Genomic DNA, 13956 nt, shown 5'->3' with positions numbered 1-13956 from the left:
TAATTGTAGCTATTTTCCGATGTAATGCTGAAGATGTTTCAATTGTGTGTTAGTAATAAAGTTTGTTTTAATATACCATATCCTCATTTTGTGTGAGATCACTCCTGGAGTGAAGTATCCGTTCCTCACAATGTTACAAAATTAAAATAAAATATTGGGGTTTCTGTCCAGTATCCTAGCCACTGTTGGAGTCTGATCTGGGATTGTCGGAGCACTTCCTTCGTGTGAGGGCAGGTTTGATGGGGAGTTAGGCGCCCTCCTCCAAGTGTTCTTATATAGTAGTTTCCTGGGTGTCCTCCTCATTGTGGCTGGATTTTCCATGTGAAGGCAGTGTTTGTGTCTCTGTTGAGGCAGTGCTGTCATAACCTTAATATCCTTCTTGTGATAGCATGCATCTTCTCTTTGGTGGTGGGATCTCCCCGGCAGAGGCTGAACATGGTGCACTGCCCTGGGTGTGGTTGGTGTGATGCAGGACTAGCTGGAGTGTAGGTTTGGGGTGTGCTGGAGGTCCTGAGGGTGTTGACTCTTGTGAATCCGAGTATGCAGGGCTAGGTCAGGTCCAGTGCTATGGTTGGTGTTCTATTGCCCCTGGAGCTTGGTATGTCCCTTTTCGAAGGTACTTATGAGGGACATCCTGAGAGACTGAGATTTGCCTTGGAGATCATAGAATCCCTACAGTGCAGAAGGTAGCCATTCAGCCCATCGAATCTGCACTGACCCTCTGAAAGAGCACTCTACCAAGGCCCAATCCCCCACTCTATCCCCATAACCCTGTAACCCCAACTAACCTTTGGACACTTAGGGGCAATTTATCATGGCCAATACACCGAACCTGCACATCTTTGGACTGAGGGAGAAAACCGGAGTACCAGGAAGGAACCTACACATACAAGGGTAGAATGTGCAAACTCTACAGTCACCCAAGGTCAGAATCGAACCAGGGTCCCTGGTGCTGTGATACAGCAGTGTCAACCACTGTGCCATCATGCTGCCCTGTTGGAATGTCCTTAACCTATGGATTCTTCTGTGCATGGGGGCCTGGGGTTGGGCCGAGTCCTGTACTTTGGTTGATATCTTGTTGTCTCCCATACAGTCAGTCAGGATTCTTTCCTGTTTGAATGAGCAGTGTTTTTCTCTTCTTCGTCAATGGGTGATTGGCGTGAGCTGGGGAAATACCTACCCACAGTCGGTCCCTGATCCTCTTTCATCCTGTGATCCACCCCGATAGATTTCCTTCCTCTTTTTGTTGGCAGGCAGTGACGGCACTGATCATAATCTGAATATATAGCTGCTGGTCCTCTCTGTATAAATGTGTGGAATACGTTTGGTTCTGAACTGGGCCTGGGACAGGTTTTGTTGCGTTGTGTGGTATATGTGTAACGCCCTTTTAGAAGTGGGGCCCTCACGTATTTCCTTTGTATTTTTCTATTTTTTCAGGGTGGGGATAAAGAATCCGTGATTGGTTTCTGCAGGGGTCTCGACAGGTCTGGTATCCAAGGGAAGGAGGTGGCAAAGTGTCATTGGTGCCTCTGCGCTGCTGGAGTGACGGGAGATGTGTGTTGGAGGCAGTCTCCTCACGGCAGCCGGGCGGGATGACTTTGTAAAGCAAGCAGTCACTGTGGTCTGAACGATATCCCCGGATGGGCTTCCCCCTCCGGAACCCAGCCCTGGACTTAAAAAATACATTGTTTTGCCTCAGCTCTGGAGGCTGCCTTGCCCCTGCCTGCCTCAGGAATGGCCATCCCTCCTGGTGGCGCTGCTGAGGCAGCCGGCCCTCTGATTAGACCAGAGGCTCATGGGATGGGGTTGCCAGCTCAGCAGAAGCCACTTAACCGGCTGCAATCTGTGAATTTAGGTGGGGGAGGCTCGTTGGCTGGCCCATGATTCCCATTCTGGGAATGTCAGGCCCAATCAGCAAATGTCTAGCCAACATTATTTCAAATCTGGGCTGAGGTGCTTTAGAGTTTACCTTCTGTGATCCTATTAAAGTCTACAAATAGTAACAAGATTGCCTCAGCATTTATTTGCTCATGAGGATCTCTCAGGATTTCTCACAATGCTGAAAGCCATAAAAGCCTCAAAGGGTTTTGTAAATGTACCCTCTTATCACTGTGTTCTCTCTGAGCTATCGAATACAAAATAGGAAACAGGCTGGTTGACAGGCAGCGTGACTCATGTCACCACTCTCTACAATCTACGTACAACTTTAATTATAATAATTTGGCAGAGTCCCAAAACTCTGTGGCACACCCAGTTGTGAATAGAGCTACAAGCATCTGGCATTAAGACTCTTCCAGCTTCTCAGCTGGTGTAAATATAGGGAACTCAAAACAAGAAACAAATAGGAATGAAACAGGATCTATTCTAAATACAGTGTTTAATTCATGTACACTATAATTTCATGACATCACTGAATGATGAAGAGCTGCCACGATAAAGAGTGTCATGATATGCAAACATGCAACCGATGAACACTCAGAATAGGACACAACCAATGGGCAGTTAGGACACTCAGAGGTGGCATCACCACAAGGGGGCATGACATAAACACTATAAAAGGGATGAGGCACTCACACCCTGCCTCTTCCCACAGACAGACATCTAGAGAGTTAGACAGGGTTGATCAGCAGCATCACGCCTCAGCACGTGGCTTAGAGCAAGCTGGTACAGTTAGACTGAGTTACTACAGTTAGATTAGCAAAGTCGAACTCATTTGACAACTGTGTTAATAGTCCAATAAACACGTTGGCTTATTTCAGAGTCTGGAGCATCCTTTAGTTCAGACTGCATCAAATAGCAGCCTGTGTTATCCGAAGCAGCAGAACACAACAAAGAGCACTGCCATACTATTCAAAATCTGCAAACTCTTTCAGTCTTACGTTTCTGCCAAATCTTTTGATGTTTAAACTTTTTTCCCGCCTACGGTTAACAAGTACAATGAGCAGACATAAATACAGGCCTTGATTTTTCTTTACTGTGGGAGGCAATGGTGTGCGCAAACCCGTGAGCTTGAGGCACACCCTGAGAGTCCAGGGACCTGGCAGCTGTACCCATTTTGAAAGCAAGTACTCATTTCAATAAAAGATCCAGAAATCCCACCTGACACCCTGTCAGACTTTGCATCTGACAGGTGGACCGGAGCAGGAATTTAGCGGCAGGAAGCTGGAAAAGGGAGTCGTGGGAATGGCCTGCGGTAGTCAGAATCGTAGAATCGCTGAATCGCTACAGTGCAGAAGGAGGCCATTCAGCCTATCATGTCTGCACCGACTCTCTGGAAGATCACCCCTAGTCCCACAACCCTTCCTAAGGGGTAATTTAGCGTGGTAAATCCACCTAGCCTGCATATCGTTGGACTGTGGGAAGAAACCGGAGCGCCCGGAAAAACCCACGCAGACAAGGGGAGAAAGTGCAAACTGCACACAGTCAGGCAAGGCTGTCGTGTTAAGCACACTGAGATAACACGGGCTGCAACTGGATGCAGCTATGACTGAAATAGACTCCAGACCTTGAAGTTAGTTCAATTTGATTTACTGAACCTGTCACACAGTTAGCACAGTTCTCTGTGAGTTCGACTCTCTGCTAACCTAAGTGTGATCTCTCTGTCTGAATGAACCAGACTGGGTCTGAGCCACGTGCTGTAGGTGTTATGTGATATATACACCGGACTCACTCTGTAGATGTCTCTAGTGGAAAGAGGCGGGATGTGAGTGCCTCGTGCCTTTTATAGTGGGAAACCACCCCCAAGTGTTCTGCCAGCTGATTGGTTATGTCCTGTTCTCTGTGTTCATTAGCTGCCTGTCTGTATCTCATTATATGCATGTCTGCATATCATGACACAGGGCAGAATTGAATCCAGGTCCTTGGCACTGTGAGGCAGCAGAGCTAACCACTGTGCTGCCTTGCCGCCCCAGGTCTGGAGATGATTGGTTCTCAGGGGTAGAGGCGGGCAGCAGTTCCAACGTGATGAGGAGTAGGCCTGTGGAGGCCCAGCAACTCCTCGCGTAGAAATCCTGCTATTCTAGGAATACAAGGGGTGGAATTTTCTGCCCCCACCTGCGAGGGGAATAGCGGCAGGTGGGACACTGAATCTGGCGTAATTTGCCACTGATCTGTGACACCTTTGCATCTCCTGAATGGTCATTAAAAGGCCAATTTACCAGAATTACGTTCCCCTTCCAAACTGAGTGCCTCGCCAGTGGACAATTTGAACTGTTTGTTTCCCAACTGCACCTGGCGAGCTTCAGTTCACCAATGACTTGAAGGCACGTCGATGCTGCGATTGGCTACCTTTATCAATGTTCCAGGGGGGTTTCGAGTATCTGTATCACAAGCTGCGCCAAGGATGGTGGGAGGCAACTCCAGAGTGGACGGAGGAGGCAGAAGTATGACTGAGGGGGGAGCTATGGAACATTGTAAGGGAGGGAGAAGACAGAGGCAAGACTAAGGGGTGATTAAGGAATGGGAGGAGTAGCAAAACACTGTCCCGGGGAAAGAGTTTTCAGATTGTCCAACGAAGAGTCCAAGACTGTTTTGGGATGGAGGGTATGCTGTTAGGACATATAGAAGAGACTGTCCTGGGGCTGAGGCCACAATGTCAGGGACATATAGAAGAGACTGTCCTGGGGCTGAGGCCACAATGTCAGGGACATATTGAAGAGACTGTCCTGGGGCTGTTCAGGACAGCAAATCTTGGCCGATTGAAGAAGCAGCCTCTCCTACTCAAACCATGGAGAGCATGGCTCAGCAGAGTGCTGAACTTGAGGGTCCAATGTACAGTGAATAAACTTTGCTCCTTTATTAATAATAACAATCGCTTATTGTCACAAGTAGGCTACAATGAAGTTACTGTGAAAAGCCCCTAGTTGCCACATTCCGGCGCCTGTTCAGGGAGGCCGGTACGGGAATTGAACCCGCGCTACTGGCCTTGTTCTGCATTACAAGCCAGCCGTTTAGCCCACTGTGCTAAACCAGTCATTTAGTGCACATTGAAGCGACAATCCATTATGTTTAGTTGTTGTGGTGCTCATGGTCTTAACTGATCCTTGCATGGCATATCAGAATGGAAGTAGGATCCAAAAATCATTGTCCATGTCTGCTGTGCAAAGGCAACAGTGCACCTACAAATCTCCATGGTTTCAGTGTACTGGGCAAGGCATTCAAGGCAACATGTTTGCAGTCAAAGTGCAAGGATTGGGTATCCATAATTATTATCAAGCCACTTGAGAACGACCAACACAAAGCTGACTGTGGCTCCTATGACTTGGGTCTTTTGACCCGAATGATGACCCTTGTTTCAAATGTGCAGTCACATCTCAGAGGCAAGCTCAGCCACCTATTGTTATCCAGGATGATATTATTCTGCAAGGGGTGGCCTTTGTATGTGATGTGCAGCCAAGGAGAGAGTGTATTCCTGCATCGGAAGGAGACCAATCCATGGGAACTGCCATTGATTGCTCAATTGTATCCATTCACAGATAAAAGGAGGAATGGAAAATGCAGGCTACAGGCAACATTGCCTTCTTGATAGCTTTGGTTAGAATGAAGAGGAAAAGGCCCAACTCGAATTGGCGCAACTCAGAGAAGACAGTCTCTCTGAGGAACAAGACTCAGCGGGGCCTCAGGTAGATCCAGATGCCAACAAGGAAGGGCCAAACGCACAAAGATGTTTGGGGCGACCAAGGGTCTATAGAAGATGCAGAAGACACAGAAGCCTCCATTGTGTAGGGATGTGTTAGCTCATATTTGCCACATTCTACTTGCACAAATCCATCAGAAACCTGGGTCCTCAAGGCAGCCCTTCCCATGGAGACTGTACTCACATGCTGGAGTCACCATATCAGACAGAACGTAGGCAGACTCCTCCATCCTTTATTCCAATCTGGTGATGACAACTCTCTTGTCTGTCTTTGTATCTCCAACATTTCTCTCAGGGCCGACTGTGGGACTCATAGCAGACTCGGACTCTGCAGGACCTGGCAGTCTGTGACATCTCAATGGATTTTAACCCTAAGACTGCTGTCTGATGCCCTAATGAGAGGGTGAGTTTGGAGTGAGTAGAATTTTCACCCACACAAGCGGAGTTCATAAGATTATTAATTTGTATCCTGCACTGCAGGGCTTCCTTGATCAGCATTGGTGCTACCTCACTGGCGATCACCTCACAGGGCAACATGGTCAGGTGGGCGGACCTCCTGCTCCCATCCCTTGGAAAGAGGACCTCCTCTGCCTGGCCTACCTAAGAGATCCCAGGGTAGCCTTGCTCAACTGTGGAGCTGAAGGTTTGGTGCGCTTGGTCACCATGGTAATGCAGGCGGCCAGCTGACCTGCAGTAAACAAGTGCCTGTGTGGACACCACTTAAATATGCTGCCAGGACCTTTGACCCCACCAGTGATTGGATGAATCACTTCCCACCCTGCCATGAGATGCCATGAGCTCCTCAATGATGCATAATTAAAAGCAGAAAATGAGGTATGAAAATCTGCCCCAGCCACCCAGAGTGAATCACCCTGACATTCCCGCCCGCCGCTGCAATTAGATTCCGACCAAAGAGTTCAAACTGAAGCAAATTGCTGAAATGTAGCCTCTTCTGGCCAGTCAGTTCCTTCCTCCGAGGTTCTGCTGTTACATAGTCGACGGACAGTACGGGACTCCACTTCGATTCTTGTTAATATCAGCCCGAATTCTCCGTCTGTTCGCTGGCAGTGGGGTTCCCTGGTTCCGGAAGCAGCGCGCCCCCTGCCAGCGGGTTTCCCGGCGGCGTGGGGTGGTTTCAATGGGAATTCCTATTGACGGCGGCGGGAGCAGAGAATCCCGCCACCAGCGAGCGGCACGCCGGCTCCCGTTGCCAAGAAACACATGGCTGTAAGGCCGGAGAAACCCGTAGGAAGACTGCCAATGTTATGAGGTCACATGAAGGTTAAGTAGGTCCCTGCCTGCCTCTGTGGACGCCTTGTCTGGGCCTCGATTCATCATCACAAAAACCAGGAACACAGCCGTTTGGAGTGAGGAGCTCGGACTTTCTCATTTTAAACCCACCCTCCCCCCTCGCCCCAGCCCAAACAAACCATTGTGAGTGGGGGAGGGTGGTTAGAATCGCAGCCAAAAAGACTTATCACACTACATTTTTATGTCCTCAAAAAAAAAGTCAGGCGCACCCAAAACCCCACAAAACTGAAACAAGACAAATTAATGTTTTCTGGCTCTAAGAGTTGAAGGTTAAAATTACCCATCGAAAAGACTACTTTGCTTACATTACGTAATTGTGAACATGCTGGCCAATTTTTTTCTGATAGCCAAATCATAATTTATTGTAAAAAACAGCAAACAAGTATTGCTGTCAGTACATTCTAACCAAGGTCAACATAATAATGAAGCATATTAAATTGGCTTGTTCTGGTTTAACATAAATTCGTTTTTTTTCTTGTTCCGGAGCAGTTTTTGGCATTTTGGTTACCTGTTGTGTGACAGGACTCGGTGCTGAACCTGCATGGACAGGTTGTGCAGCCATTGTGCCCGGTGATGCCTTACAGTGCTGATCCCAGCAGAGGAGGCAGGGTTAACATGAGGACGTTGCATTGCATGTGGCTGCATCAGATGCTTTCCAAATCCCCTACCAAAGAGACTGGAAAATCCAGTGCCTGTTACTACCTGGTCGGGCGCTGTAATGATGCATTTTCACAGACTCCATTAGTGAAATCGGAGAATTGTGCACAGCTGCACTTAGGTCCCTACATGCCTCTTACCGAAGAGAGGAGTCCACCCCCTGGGGTTATTTCGTTCCAGGTGGCCCTGACAATGCTGTGTTTCCCTTAAAGGGACAATCATCCTGCATCCCTTTAAGAATTTTGCCCCTCATTTTAGATTGTCTCTCCATTTTCTTCCTCCAAAAATACATCGGCCGGGATTCTCCCCTACCCGGCGGGGTGGGGAGGTCCCGGCGTAGCGGAGTGGCGCCAACCACTCCGGCGTCGGGCCTCCCCAAAGGTGCATAATTCTCCGCACCTTTGGGGGCTAGGCCCGCGCCGGAGTGGTTGGCGCCACGCCGACTGGCGCCAAAACCGGCGCCAACGGCCTTTGACGTCCGCCGGCCGGCGTCGGGGCTCGCCGAAAGGCCTTCGGAGGTTCGCACTGTTGCTCGGTGTGCTTTTACTTAATTGCTCTGTTTTAATAACCTTTGCTCTAGAGTCGCCAGGTATCTTTCTAATACTACCACGAGGTTCAAAGCCAAGTGCTGATCAATAACTCAATACACCAGTTAGTAAGTTTCAAATCAAAACACATTTATTATACACACAGTCAATCACTACTCGTGCATAAAACTCTACTTACTAGACTATCATTATAACTAAAGGCCTATACTTAGCTTTCAAATGGCCCACCAGGTCAGAGGAACAATGGCCTTTGTCCGGGTCTGAATCTGCTGGCTTCAAGCTGGTATGGAATAGTAGCTAGGAGTGTCTATCTCGTAGCGTGCGTTGACTGGAGACTTTCTTGGTTGGTGCAGCTGCTAGGCAGGTCTCTCCTTGTTGAGAGTCACGATCAAGAGTTCTTTGAGAGCTGCCAAGAGAGCGAACTGAACTTGGGGACTCTATAGTCCCCAGGGGTTTCGTGCCCTTGTGGGCGGACCCCGGACTTGGTCCCAATTAATTGGACCATGTCCCAATCGGTTCTATCAATTTCTCCAATACTGGAGCTGTTCCCTGATTGTTGGGCGGGCCCTATGTGTCCGTTGGCCTGCCTTTATCCTGGCTCCCGCTGGCGCCGGGGAGTCTGTCTTGGTCCCAATCGCTTCAATGTTTCTAATTGTTCCTGGGGATTGCTCATTAGTATGTAGATGGCTATTGGTTTTGGTTCTGTCTGGGTTCTGCAAGTCTTAATACACAGGAAACCTTGCACCTGCTTGTTTTCCTGTGGCTGGCCAATTGTCCCTGTATTCTTTGCGGGCCTCCATTTTGGAATCGGGAAGTGGACACCCCAGGTGGCTACAGCGCATGCGCAGATGCGTCAGCTGCCTCTGACGTCACCACCGGCGCTTATGCGGTAGGGGGGTTCTCTTCCACCTCCGCCTTGGTGGAGGCCGTGGCGGTGGCGGAAGAAAAAGAGTGCCCGACGGCACTGGCCCACCCGCCGATCGGTGGGCCCCGATTGCGGGCCTGTGGAGGCACCCCCCGGGGTCCGATCGCCCCGCGCCCCCCCCCCCCAGGACCCTGGGGGCCCGCTCGCGCCGCCAATCCTGCCGCCACCTGAGGTAGTTGAAACCACGGCTGCGGGATTGGCATCTCAGCGGCGGGACTTCAGCCCATCGCGGGCCGCAGAATCACCGCAGGGGGCTCGCCGATCGGCGCGGAGGGCATGCCGAGCGGCGGGGCATGATTCTCAGCCCCGACAATTCCCGGGTGGCGGAGAATTCCGGCTATGGTGTGGGCGGGATTTGCGCCGGCCCCGCAGGGTCGGAGAATTTCGCCCATCACCTCACACTACTATATCAGGAAAAGCAAGGGTCCCAATACTGACTCCCGGGGAACACCAATGCAAACCTTCGTCCAGTTTGCTACCTTGGGCAGCACAGTGGCACAGTGGTTAGCACAATTGCTTCACAGCTGGTTCGCTGTCTGTGTGGAGTCTGCGCGTTCCCCCCGTGTGTGTGTGGGTTTCCTCTGTGTGCTCCGGTTTCCTCCCATGGTCCGGGGATGTGCAGGTTGGGTGGATTGGCCATGCTAAATTTCCCTTAGTGTCCAAAATTGCCTTAGTATTGGGTGGGGTTATGGGGATAGGATGGAGGTGTGGGCTTGGGTAGGGGCAAGAGCCAGTGCAGACTCGATGGGCCGAATGGCCTCTTTCTGCACTGTAAATTCTATGATTCTATGATTCTAATCATCACAGGTGCCCAGCAAATCTCCACCCCATCCACCTAAATAAATTATTTTTCCACCTCTTCAGTTCCCAAATGTCCAATTCAAATGAATTTTTTCATGAGATTGTTCCCGGGATGAGGAACTTCTGTTGTGGAAAATGTTCAAAGGGGATTTGATAAAGAGATTCAAAATCATGAGGAGACTGGACAGATCCAACAGGGAAAAAACTTCTCACCGGTGGAGGGTTCGAGAATCAGAGGGCACAGATTTAAGGCGTAAGAAGCAATGGTGACTTGAGGAGAACCGTTTTCACGCAGCAAGTGGTTGGATTTACGCTGCTTGAGAGTTTGGTGGAGGCAGGTTCAATCAAGGCACTCAAGAGGGCATTGAATTATTATCTGTAAAGAAATAATGTGCAGGGCTACAGGGAAAAGGTGGGGAAGTGGCAATAGGTCAAGAATTTCTTCAAAGAGCCAACACAGCCAAAAAGGGCCAAATGGCCTTCTTTGGTGCTGTAATGATTCTGTGATTCTGTGAAATGCCCTTCCGCTGGCCCCAACTTGTAAGGAAGCTGCAAATTTTTTCTCTTTAAAAAAAAAGAATATTGGGGCAGAGGGGTTAGTGTGTGAATGGCTTGGCTCCCCCCCCCCCCCCCCCCCCCCCCACTTATCCCCAGAAGCAAAGGCAGCATTCAGTCAACCAGTGCCACAACATCTCACCTCGCAACTCCAACATGCTGCAAGTGGGCCCCAATACTCTGCCCAAAGTTTGTTAGACTACATTTGCAACTGCACTGCCAAATGCAAAACCATTCCACTTTTCACTGACTTGAAGAATTTCAATTATATTTTCAAATTCTTCCCCAGGAAGTATTGTGTGGGAGTTGGGCCCCTCACTGGGGACGAAGTCTCACAATTCGATTGGTTGCCAACTCCATCCATCCTGGCAGTGCCAAAAGCACATTAGTGGACACTGCTGGGATTGCAAAAAGGAAGAATAAGGCAACCCAATGGATCCCAGAGACAAGTACATACATTGGGCGAGATTCTCCCATCGGGAGACTAAGTCCCGATGCCGGAGTGAAAACCGGAGTGTTTCACTCCGGCGTCGGAGGCCGCTCCTCGCCCCCTATTCTCCCACCCCCAGGGGGCTAGGAACGGCGCCGTGTCAATTATGCACCCTGGCGCCGCGTGAAAGCGGCGGCGCGTAAATTATGCGGCCGGCGTCGCATAAATAACGTCACCCGCGCATGCGCAAGTTGGCCGGCGCCAACCCGCGCATGCGCGGTTGCCGTCCTCCCCGCGGGTGCGTGCGTGCGGGTGCCAGGGCAGCGTGGCGGGACTTGCCCGGCACCCCAGCGATTCCCCCACCCGGCGTGGAGGGGGAGAATTGCGCCCAAGGTCTTGGGCAGAGAGGGTTTGGAAAAGTTAGGTAGGGGGTGGTGGTATGGTATGTCTAATGCAGCCGGTAGGTAGGAAGAAGGGGAGGTGATTCTATCTTGTTGGTGGGGGTTGGGGGGGGGGGGGGGGGGGGGGTCCCAAATTCACAAACTGCAGCCTCAAAGACAGAATCCCCCTTCCCCTCCTTTGAACTTGTGGTCAACATATTATCAGGATCAATTCGCTTGGTAATAAGCCCAATTAACCCTTGATTATCTCTTTAAATATGACAGACAGGCTGCCAACTTCGGCACCTACCCCCCGTATTATAGGGGCGAGCTCGAGGTGGGTGGGCACCTGGGGGTGGACACCTGCCCTTTTTTTCACCTGCGCCTCCACCAATAACGTGCCCAGTGGGAGCATGTAAAATGGAGCCCCCTGTTCGGGTTTCTTGTGTAGCATCCTTGATTTCTGTTTTGTCTCTCAAAATTAACTCTTCAGTCCTGAAGTGGGGGAAATATGGTGGTAGGGTTGGATGGTGGAGTGGGAATTTCTGAAAAGTGGATGTAACAATAAAACTCTCTTGTTCTTTCAACCGTAGACATTGTGATCTTCGCAGGTGTCCTCTCTTGAACTTCTCCAATCATCCAGTCTGCAAAACGCATGAACACTCTAGTGAGATGACATCAGTGTAACAGCGTGCGTTCACAGGCTTGAACAGGATAGCAGTTCCAGACTTTTTCATTTCTTCTACAGCGCTTCATATAACATGTAATGCAAGAACGCACGCTACTTTACCCTGGCTAGAAGCGAGAATACTCATCTTTGTTTTATTTTCCTTCTCATTAGCCCCCACTGTAATCTGACTGGATAATATTTGAACTTTGTGCAGCATTTGTTTGAAGTGACCTCGAACATCTGTCTGTTTGACCGAGCTGAGACCTCCCAGGATGGGTCATTTTGTCATTAAATTTGTGAATCTATCTGGCCAGCCCAGAAGAGAGAAAATTAAGTAATCTTTCACTCGATCACTCCACCCAACCCCACATGTGGGCTCCTGGACACATAACTCTGGTGTTTTCAGAAGGAATACTGTTAATGTTGTTATCCAAACATGTTAATGTTGGAATACAATTTCTGGAAGGGTGTCGACAGGTGGTTCAATGGTAGATTTCAAACAGGAAATTAGATATATACTTGCAAAGGAAAACTTGCAGGCTTGATGGGGAAAGGGTAGGGGACTGGACACGTTGGATAACATTATCAAAGAGCCTTGTAAGGATCCTCTCTGCTTATTCCCTTAATTCCCCTTTCTTTTATTTTGCCGTTTTGACTTTTGATCCATGGATGTTTAATGGACATGTATCTTTAAGTTAAGCAGCAGAGTTCAGAAGTTACCAGAGAGAATACTAGTTCCTGTTGGTTTGAACAGGAGGCTACAGACTTGTTGGCACCAAAGGGAAAGAGATGGGGTGGGACACGATTTGATTGATTGGCTTGCGGCCAACGAATAGGCCCAAAAGGCCATAATCTGCCCAGAAACAGGTGGTGATGCGATCCTATCTCAGTGGAATGCTTCTCAGAGTCCCAAGAAGTTTCAGTTTGACTGTACTCCCGAATCGACGATGGTCAATCTAGGCAATACAGCTGCGAAAAGGCTATTTACAGTAGTTTGAATTTGACTGCATGTCATATAATTCCAGTCTGGTCGATGATGCATTTTGAAATTGCCCGAATGAATCAATGGACATGCTGCAAAATACAAACTTGTTCTTGAAGAATTTTAATGTTAATTGTTGTCTGTCACTTTCATTCACTTTACTTTAACAGCCACTTTACTTTAACAACCATGAAATGATGGTGATTCATTGTCAAAGTGGAACCTGCAATGATGTACAGTCAACAGTTTTGGCCTACTTAGGACACCTTGCATTCCACAGATATTGGGTCAGGAACAGTAGCGACACAATCTTGTTGCTAAAATAAAATCATGGATGCAATCTACGGGCTGGATTGTGCTCTTGCTCGAGCGCGGTGTGGCCGGTAGATCCTGGGAGAAGCCTTCCGTGGGCTTCCCGACAGCCTTTACGCCTCACGGAATGTCCCCAAGTCCCGTGAGGCATTGGAATCGGACTCCTGCCCAAAAGGGATGTGACCAAACGACACCCACCTCAAGTAGGCTTTAAACCTACTTAGGAGAGCTTACCCAGGACCTACCGGCCTCCCGGGATCCACCAGCCTCTCCAGCAAGGCTGCAGGTGGGTGGCCTTCTGTACTGGTCCACACAATGTGAACCAGGCGGAATGGTACCCGGGAGGTCTCCAGGGCCATCGGCAGCCCCTGGGTGGCCAGGGATAGTGCAGGGATGCTCCCTGGCCCTCCCCATGGAATGCAGGCACCTTAGCACTGCCTAGCTGATACCTTGGTACTGGCACTCTGGTACTGCCAGGGTGCCTGGCTAGCACTACCAGGCTGCTAGGGGCACTGCTAGGATGTCAGAGTGCCCACCTGCCAGGTTGGCACTGCCAGGGATTGGACCCAGGGGGCCTTACCAGATGGAGGGGGGTGATGGCGTGTTCCCAGGGGTCTCCCCAAGTTGGGGAGAGGAGGGGGGGATCAGAAATGGGAGGGGGGAGGCTGAAAAGGGGGGGTGAAGATGGGGGCAGCAAGACAAAATGGTGCCCCGATCTGTGAGGAGCCTTTTCTGCTGGCGTGTTAAATG

At 49.8% G+C, this 13956-nt stretch overlaps 1 long non-coding RNA gene across 1 annotated transcript in view; it reads left to right on the top strand.

Moving 5' to 3' along the window:
• LOC119953114 overlaps positions 1-12922 on the top strand; it is a 30649-nt gene extending 17727 nt beyond the window's left edge. The window contains exon 3 of the long non-coding RNA XR_005457958.1: positions 11836-12922. This is a non-coding gene — a long non-coding RNA (uncharacterized LOC119953114). The remainder of the gene's footprint in view (positions 1-11835) is intronic.
• Positions 12923-13956: the final 1034 nt, after the last annotated feature.

The sequence above is a fragment of the Scyliorhinus canicula genome, chromosome 18 (genome assembly GCF_902713615.1).
Source record: "Scyliorhinus canicula chromosome 18, sScyCan1.1, whole genome shotgun sequence".
Lineage (NCBI taxonomy): Eukaryota > Metazoa > Chordata > Chondrichthyes > Carcharhiniformes > Scyliorhinidae > Scyliorhinus > Scyliorhinus canicula.
Note: the sequence above shows the minus strand (reverse complement) of the source record. Positions and strands in the feature narration are given on the sequence as shown.